The sequence below is a fragment of the Eumetopias jubatus genome, unplaced genomic scaffold, assembly GCF_037043125.1.
Source record: "Eumetopias jubatus isolate StellerSeaLion01/CBP00866 unplaced genomic scaffold, mEumJub1_p1.0 scaffold_11, whole genome shotgun sequence".
Lineage (NCBI taxonomy): Eukaryota > Metazoa > Chordata > Mammalia > Carnivora > Otariidae > Eumetopias > Eumetopias jubatus.
The window spans coordinates 106,150,456-106,160,624 of NW_028274817.1; the positions used below are offsets into that span (position 1 = coordinate 106,150,456).

Here is a 10,169-nt window from a genome sequence, read left to right on the forward strand (position 1 = left end):
ATAAGTCAGTCAAATTTCCATGACCCCACACCAGGTCACTCCCCTGCTTAAAGCCCTCCCCACTGACCTTAAGGGCAAAATAAAAATCCTTAGTAGAATTGATTCAAGGATTTCAAACTCAGATCTGGTATTAGAGGATAAACGACAAATGACCCTTAGACCTGTGCATCAGGAAGGTATAGGAAGTGATGGGGACCGTGCTGAATGGCAGGGCACACGGGCCAAACTACCTGACTGGCTGTTGTCAGGAGGAGAGTAATGCCAGAACTTCTGACGGATTAAGAGAAGCCAGAAAACTAGATTGTAAAATCTGATTTTTAGTTTTATTTATTTTTTAAGTTTTTATTTTAATTCCAGTTAGTCAACATACAATGCTATATTAGTTTCAGGTATACAGTAAAGTAATTCAACACTTCCAAACATCTCCTTGTGCTCATCAGGACAAGGTGCCCTCCTTAATCCCCATCACCTATTTAACCCACCCCCCCACCCACCTCCCCTCTGGTAACCAGCAGTTTGTTCTCTATAATTAAGAGTCTGTTTCTTGGTTTCTCTCTATTTTCCCTTTGCTTGTTTTGTTTCTTAAATTCCACATATGAGTGAAACCATATGGTTTTGTCTTTCTCTAACTGACTTATTTCACTTAGCATTTGTCATTGCAGATGACAAGATTTCATTCTTGTTTATGGCTGAATAGTATTCCATTGTACATACATACCACATCTTCTTTATCCATTCATCTATCAATGGACACTGGGCGGCTTTTATATCTTGGCTATTGAAAATAATGCTGCTATAAACATAGAAATGCACGTAACTCTTTGAATTCGTGTTCTTGTATTCTTTGGGTAAATATCCAGTATGGCAATTGCTGGGTCATAAGGTAGTTCTATTTTTAACTTTTTGAGAAACCTCCATACTGTTTTCCATAGTGGCTACACCAGTTTGCATTTGCACCAACAGTGCACGAGATTTTTAAATAATACAAACTTAAAATACTACGTAAGCCAACATTCTGCAGAACAAACAAAAGCAAATCTGGACTAAAGACCACCATTTTGTAGTTTTGGCACATGCCAAGAACTACACACACACACACACACACACACACACACACACACACACACACACACATCTATGTGCATATTATTATTTTTTTATTTTTTTTTATTTGACAGAAAGAGCGAAAGAGCACAAGCAGGGGGAACAGCAGAGGGAGAGGGAGAAGCAGGCTCCCCGCTGAGCAAGGAGCCCAATGCGGGGCTCAATCCCAGGACCCCAGGATCATGACCTGAGCTGAAGGCAGCTGCTTAACCCACTGAGCCACCCAGGTGCCCCTCTATGTGCATATTATAACTATATATATGATACATAAAACCATATAACTATATATGCATATATACATACATATATAGTTATATGGTTGTACAGTTCTATATATGTAATTTGCATTCATGGTTCTATATAGTTTTGTATACACACACACACACACACACACACATAATGATATGGTTACATGGTTCCAGATATATAACTTATATATAACTGTAACTTTTATATATAACTATATATTATATATAGTTGTATATGGTTATATACACATATATATAAAACATGTAGATACATAGTAGGAAATAAATACATGGGAGAATCTTCAAACTAAGACAAGAATTTGTAACTAGAATAATTTATATCATCTAGCCTACATTCCATATTTTTAATCATTTGGGCAGTATCACTTGGTACTGATTACAAAAAGAGAGCCTTACTAAGCAAATTTATGGTATCAATTTAAGTGAAATCTTAACTTCTTAAAATTAATTAATTCCAGAAACCTCTGAGTATTCACTAACACACAAGGCAATTATATATTAGTCAAGACAAAAACTGATTCTTCATTAAACTAAGACATATATTAGATTGCTGTTTCTGTCCCATGTCCAGAATACATCAATATTCTCAGTTGTCATTTTTAATGGCAACAGTTCAAATCTTTCACTATTTTACACAGACATCTCCAGAAACCAGTTCAAAACAGAAACTTTTAACCTAATATGATTTTACTACTTTCAACTTACACTTATTATGCTTAAAATACAAGATTGTTTCCAGTGACTTTGCTTTTGCTTCTAAAGATTAGGAAACTGAAAAAAAAATAGTTGATACATACACATGGTTCAGAAATCAAAACACTAAAAAAAAAGATTAGAAAACTGTGTTGAGTTTGATAAGGGATATCAGCATATTCTTTCGCTAGTTTCTTGCATGACACATAAACTAGCTTCAAGGAAGTTCCAGGAATGATTTTCAAAAATGTTTGAGCAATGGTAACATCCACGTAATAAGTAACTTCTCCCAGGGTGATACTTTTGAACAATGAATTTATTTAAATATCTAAGATACAGAATATTTTTAAACATCTTATTTCTTTATAGCTATATGCCATGCAGTAAAATCTAATAAAAATGAAATGGAATAATTCCTTTTTATTACCTCCAGTATGTGGGTATACAAATCTATGTAAAGCTAAAAAACAAACAACCCTCATAATGGTAAGGATTCTTAATATTTCCTCATGAATGGATTTTTCATAACTGGGTCACTGGATAATTAACTATTGGCCTGAAAAAGCCACTTAACATATTGTGCACCAACATGTACTAAAGCTGAAATAATACATTCCCAAGTTTAAAAACACTTCCTTCTTATGCCTTGTCTCACAACTGCAGAATACTGGAGGGTCTTGTAATTCTTGAATTTTAATCTTTGTACCACAGCTTTACAAATAATCTGGAGTGGGGCGCCTGAGTGGCTCAGTTGTTAAGCATCTGCCTTCGGCTCAGGGCATGATCCCAGGGTCCTGGGATCGAGCCCCGCATCAGGGTCCCTGCTCTGTGGGGAGCCTGCTTCTCCCTCTCCCAGTCCCCCTGCTTGTGTTCCCTCTCTCGCTGTGTCTCTCTCTGTCAAATAAATAAATAAATAAATAAAATCTTTAATAAAAAATAAATAATCTGGAGCTTACAAATACAGCAGGAGAAGGAATCACCTAGACAGAATCACTTGGCTGGGCAGTAGGAGTCTCCAGGATGATCCAAGTATTTATATGCAACTATCATCATGAAAAATGTCAGAGCTCCTTTGGTTCACCCACCATCTAGAATGATGAGTGCTAGTGCCTTCCAATTCAGACACAGTTGTAAGGACATCAACAGGTGTCCTTTTATTTTGTATCTATTGTTGCCTAATGGGGACAAAAATGATTACTGAGCATCTGCCAATTTGATAACATGCTACAATTATCCTAACCGTGTAATACCTATCAGCTTTTTAACAGGGGTTTAAGTGGAATATACCCAGGGAAAAGTAGCTTAAGTCTCTGAGTAGTTTTAGAATATATTTCACTATTTGGGACTTCTCCTTAGAAATCATGGGAAGGGAAAACTGGATTTTTCCACTTTAAGTCAAATGTGGACATACTAAAATACGTATTTGTTTGATTTGAAGGAATCATTTTTTTGGAAAATCAATTAATGTAATCCATCATATCAACATACAAGAGAAAAATCATATGATCATATCAGTAGATACAGAAAAAGCATTCGACAAAAATCTGACACCAATTCATGATAATAAAAAAAAAACCTCTCAGTAAACAGGAATAGAAAGGAACTTTCTCAACTTGATAAAGATCATCTATAAAAAACCTGCACTTGACATCATACTTAATGGTGAGAAACACAAAGCTTTCTAAGATCAGGTACAAGGCAAGGGTGTGCCCTCTCACCACTCCTTTTCAACACTGTACTGGAAGTTCTTGCTAATAAAGTCAGGCAAAAAAAGGCACAACGATTGGGAAGAGGACATAAAACTGTCATTGTTCCAAGATGACATGACTGTCTATATAGAAAACTTGAAAGAATAAACATAAAAACTTCTGCTCCCCCTGCTTGTACTTTCTCTCTCTCTCTCTCTCTCTCTCTCTCTCTTTGTCAAATAAATAAATAAATAAAATCTTTAAAATAAATGAAGTTTGCATGGAGAGGCAAAAGACTCAGAATAGCCAATACAATATTGAAAAAGAACAAACTTGGAGGACAAACGCTTCCCAACTTCAAGACTTATGATAAAGCTGCAGTAATCAAAACATTATGGTACTGGCCAAGGGATAAACAAACAGATGACACAGAATAGAGAGGACTGAAGTGGATCACCATCAGTATAGTTAACTGATCTTTGACAAAAGAACCAAAGCAATACAATAGAATTCAGTAAACGTTACTGGAACAACTAGAGATACACATGTAAAAAAAATCTAGACAGTCCATTCACCCTTCACAAAAAATTAACTCAAAATGGATCATGGACCTAAATGGAAAAATGGAAAACTACAAAACTCCTAGAAAATAATGCAGGGAAAAACCGAGACAGCCTTGAATTTGCTGATGCCTTTTAAATATACCAAAGACATGATCCATGAGAAATCACGGATAAGCAAGACTTCCTTAAAATTTGAAACTTCTGTTCTCCAAAAGACAATGTCTAGAGACTGAGAAGACAAGCCACAGACTAGGAAAAAAATATTTGTAAAAGACACGTCTGATAAAAGACTGTTATTAAAATATACAAAGAACCCTTAAGACTCAACAATATGAAAATAACCCAATTAAAATATGGGCCAAAGCTCTTAGGAGACTCCTCACCAGAGAAGCTATACAGATAGCCAACAAGCTATGAAAAGATGCTCCACAGCATATGTCCAACAGGGAAATTCAAACTAAAACAATGAGATACCATCACACACACGTTAGAATGGTCAAAGTCCAGAATACTAACAACATCAAATACTAATGAGGATGTGGAGCAAAAGGAACTCTCACTGACTACTGGTGGGAATGCAAAATGGTACAGCCACTTTGGAAGACAGTTTAGCAGTTTCTTTAAAAACTACACATATTCTTACCATAGAGCAATTACATCCCTTGGTATTTACCTAGAAGAAATAAAAATTATGTCCACACAGAAACCTGCACAATGTTTATAGCAGCTTTATTCATAACTGCCAAAACTTGGAAGCAACCAAAATGTCCTTCAGTAAGCAAAAGGATAGATAAACCATGGTACATACAGAGAACAGAATCTTATTCAGTGCTAAAAAGAAGTGAGCTAGCAAGCCATGAAAAAACACAAAGGAAATTTAAACGCATATTACTAAGTGAAAGAAGCCAATCTGAAAGGCTACATATTGTATGATCCAAACTACATGATATTCTGGAAAAGGGAAAACTATGGGACAGTAAAAAGATCAGTGGTTTCCAGGGATTAGGGGTAGAATGATGAACAGGCAGAGCACAAAGGATTTGGGGGTCATGAAAATACCATAATGATGGATACATGTCATTATATATTTTACAAACCCACAAGATGTACAACAACAAGAGTAAAAAATAATGTCAACTATAGACTTTGGGTGATTATGATATGTCAGTGTAGGTTCATCAGTTGTAACAAGGGCATCATTCTGATGGAGGATGGTGATAAGTGGGGAGGTTACGCACGTGTGGGAGCAGGAGATATATGGGAAATCTCTTTACCTTCCTCTCAATTTTGCTGTGAACCTGAAACTGCTCAAAAAGCAGAGTCTTTTTTTTTAAAGATTTTCTTTATTTATTTATTTGAGAGAGAGAGAGAGAGAGTGCATGAGCAGAGGGGAGGGGCAGAGGGACAGGGAGAAGTAGAATTCCTGCTGAGCAGGGAGACCAATGTAGAACTTGATCCCAGGACTCCGGGATCATGACCTGAGCCAAAGGCAAATGCTTAACCAACTGAGCCACCCAGGTGCCCTAAAAACATAGTCTTAATAAAAAAAAATTAAAACAAATTCTCCCATCATTATTGTGGATTTATTTAGTTCTCCTTGTTATCCTGTCAATTTTGGCTTTATGTATTTTAAACATATATTATTAGGTGAACACAGATTTAGATTTTTTTAATCTTCCTCAATAATTGGACTTTTATCCTTATACAATATCCTTCTACATTTTTCCCCTTAAATTCTACTTTCTCTGGTATTATTATAGTTACACTAGCTTTTGTGTGTGCATGTGCAAAAAGGGGTATTAGTATTTTCATGGTGTTTTTTTTCATCTTTTAACTTTCAAGCTTTCTGTATGTTTATATTTTAGGTGTATCTCTTGTAAACATTGGATAGCTGAGTTCTGTTCTTTTTTCTAGTCTGAGAATGTTTTACTTTAATTGGAGAGTTTAGCCCTTTAAATTTAAGGCAGTTGTGGATATATTTGGGTATAAATATACCATTACATTATTTGATTTGTATTTGTCCCACTAGGTCTGAATTCCTTTTTTTTCCTTTTTTCTTGCTTTTGTTTGAATAGAATGAGATTTTTTTCTGTTACTTTACTCCTCTGTTAGTTTGGTAGTTGTTCATTCTTTGACATTGCTTTAGTAGTTAGCCTATACTTATAACATGTTTTCTTAACTTACTAAATTTAATATAAATTTATGTATTTGCCACTCCTCAGACAATGAGAAAACCATGGGATATTTTCTTCCATTTATTCTACTACTAACTTAAGCTCTATTGTACATTTTAACACGTTTTAAGCCTCATAATACATTATTATTATGGTTTTATACATCTAATATTCATTTAGATTTTTCCACATATTTACCTTTTCCACTGCTCTTAATTTCTTTTTTTTTTTTAAGATTTTATTTATTTATTTGACAGAGAGAGACAGCGAGAGAGGGAGCACAAGCAGGGGGAGTGGGAGAGGGAGAAGCAGGCCTCCCGCTGAGCAGGGAGTCTGTTGCGGGGCTTGATCCCAGGACCCTGGGATCATGACCTGAGCCGAAGGCAGACACCCAATGACTAAGCCACCCAGGCGCCCCTGCTCTTAATTTCTTACTGCATTTTTTTTTGTCTTTTAAGCTTTTATTTAAGGGCAATGATCTATGATGTAGATTTTAGATCTTATTAAGAGCAGCCACGTCCATGGACTGCACATAGTCCTCAAAAGCAGTGATCAGCTCCTCCAGCATATCTGTTCCAACTTTGTCATCTTCCACTACACACTGTATTTGAAGTCTTTTAATTCCATATCCCACTGGAACTAGTTTAGAAGAGCCCAAGACCAAGTCGTCTGCCCAAATGCTTTGGATGCACTCCCCTAGTTTTGCCCTATCTGTCTCATTGTCCCAAGGCTTCACATCTAGTAATATGGAAGACTTGGCAACAAGTGCAGGTTTTTTGGCTTTCTTTGACTCATACTGTGCAAGGCATTCCTCTATTAGCCTCTTCACTTCTTCACTTTCCTCCTCATCATCAGATCCAAAGAGATCAATGTCATCATCATCTTTACTATCTGTAGCTCCACTTCCTGTGGTGTCTTCCACATTAGCAGGGCCATACTTGCCCAAAGCTTTCTTCACTCCTGGAAGGCTGGCCTTTTCCTTTTCGTTAAGACTTGATGTGATTATACCAACAGAGGGCATGATACAAGTCGGCAGGTGGGGGGCCAGAGACTGCTTCAAATACTGCCACATCTGCTTGTGACAGCACATACCCCTCGAGGTAGCTCTTGTCCGCTAGGTAGTCGTTGAGCACCTGGAGGCCGGCGGGACTTTTCAGGTCTCCAAAACCCATGGTGTCGGCTGATCTCAGGACCTGGGCAGCAGCGAAGGAAAAGAGGAGTGGAGGTAGTCGGCACCTAGTGCTAAGAAGAAGGAAAAAGTCTTCTTACTGCATTTTAAACCTTCCTTCTGGGGTTATTTTCCAACCACTCAAAGAAGACCATTTAATACTTCCTTCTGTGTGGGTCCGCTGGTGTCATAATCTCTTGGTATTTGCTTTTCTGAACATGTTCTTATTTTATCTACATTTTTGAAGGACATTTTCACTTAATATAGGAACCTTGATTTGCAGTTAATTTCTTTCTGCACTTTAAATATACCATTCCATTATATTCTGGCTTACTTTTTTTTGTTTGACAAATTAGTTGTCAGTATTATTATTGCTGTTTTTGAAAATCATATAACTCTTTTCTTTGCATGTTTTCGACATTTCCTCACCGGTTTTGGTCTTTGCAAAGTCTGCTATGATGTACCTCAAGGTGGTTTTCTTTATATTTATCTTTATTGGGTTTTTTAGTGCTTCTTGAGTACATGGATTAATGTCTTTCAACAATTTTTTTATAGTTCTCAATATCTCTTCAAATGCTATTTCTGCACCATTACGTATCTTCTCTCCTTCTGGGACTCCAATTACATGTATGTAAGAAATTTTTATTGAATCTCTTCTTCTTATGCTCATTTATGCATTTTCTATTCCTTTGTCTCTTCATGTTTCAGTTCGGATATTTTCTTCTAACCTATGTTCCAGTTAACTAATTCTTTATTTAACAGTATCTAATCTGCTAGAAAACTCATCCACTGAATTATCAATATCAATCACTGTATTTTTCATTTATAATATTTCCATTTGGTTCTTTTCTAGAGATTCTAATTGGTTCCTGAGATTATCAGTCTTGTCTTTCATTTCTTTGAAGACATTAAGTTGTCATTTTAATGTTTTTAAAGTAGCTCCCATTTATTCCTCTTTAATAGTATTCCCACATACAGTTTCAGCTTAAAATTCTCAAATTATCTATTCTGAAGTACAACTGATCGCATGATCAATATTTATAAAATTGGTTACTTAAAACCATTCATTGGAAATATATAAGCACATTTAGTTTTTATTTATTTTTTTAAAGATTTTATTTATTTATTTGACAGAGAGAGAGAGCGAGAGCAGGAACACAAGCAGGGGGAGTGGGAGAGGGAGAAGCAGCCTTCCTGCGGAGCAGGGAGACCGATGTGGGGCTCGATCCCAGGACCCCGGGATCATGACCTGAGCCGAAGGCAGACACTTAATGACTGAGCCACCCAGGCGCCCTGGAAATATATAAGCACATTTAAATAATAGTAGTGACTAAAAATTACATAGGAAGAGAAAACTTTTGTCCAATCTTGCTACTCTGTACATACATGAAATCATTGGGAGTTTTTACTTAGCTTACAAGTGACTGATACTCCTAGATTTCTGAAAAAATAATCTTTTTTATCTGAGAAATCACATATTTCCCTTTCTAACTGACCAAGAAAAAAAATAATAGTTCTCTAATTTGTTATTCTCCTCCTTCCCCACACCTTTTATTTTTTTAATTTCTTTTTTAGAGAGGGGGAGGGGCAGAGGGAGAGGAAGAGAGAGAATCTTAAACAGGCTCCATGCCCAGTGCAGAGCCCGACAAGGGGCTTGATCTCACAACCCTGAGATCACGACCTGAGCCAAAATCAAGAATTGGATGCTTAGCCTTAACTGAGTGAGCTACCCAAGTGCCCCCACACCTTTCTTTTAATTTTTTTTATTTTATTTTGTTATGTTAATTACCTGACAATACATCTTAGTTTTTGATGTAGTGTTCCATGATTCATTGTTTGTGTATAACACCCAGTGCTCCATTCAATACATGCCCTCTTTAATACCCATCACCAGGCTAACCCATCCCCCACTCCCCTCCCCTCTAGAGGCCTCAGTTTATTTCTCAGAGTCCATAGTCTCTCATGGTTCATCTCCCCCTCCAATTTCCCCCCTTCATTTTTCCCTTCCTACTACCTTCTTCTTCTTCTTCTTCTTTTTTTAGCATATAATGTATTATTTGTTTTAGAGGTACAGGTCTGTGATTCATCAGTCTTACACAATTTACAGCACTCACCGTAGCACATACCTTCCCGATGTCCATCACCCAGCTACCCCATCCCTCCCACCCCCCACCACTCCAGCAACCCTCAGTTTGCACAGCAAAGGAAACAGCCAACAAAACCAAAAGACAACTGACAGAATGGGAGAAAATATTTGCAAATGACGTATCAGATAAAGGGCTAGTATTCAAAATCTATAAAGAACTTATCAAACTCAACACCCAAAGAACAAATAATCCAATCAAGAAATGGGCAGAAGACATGAACTGACACTTTTCCAAAGAAGACATCCAAATGGCCAACAGACACATGAAAAAGTGCTCAACATGGCTCAGCATCAGGGAAATCCAAATCAAAACCTCAATGAGATACCACCTCACACCAGTCAGAATGGCTAAAATAACAAGTCA

The 10,169-nt window shown here is 36.8% G+C and overlaps 1 pseudogene; it reads right to left on the reverse strand.

Annotated features, from left to right (window-relative positions):
• Window positions 1-6,984: 6,984 nt before the first annotated feature.
• On the reverse strand, window positions 6,985-7,663 carry LOC114223628 (elongation factor 1-beta pseudogene; annotated as a pseudogene).
• Window positions 7,664-10,169: the final 2,506 nt, after the last annotated feature.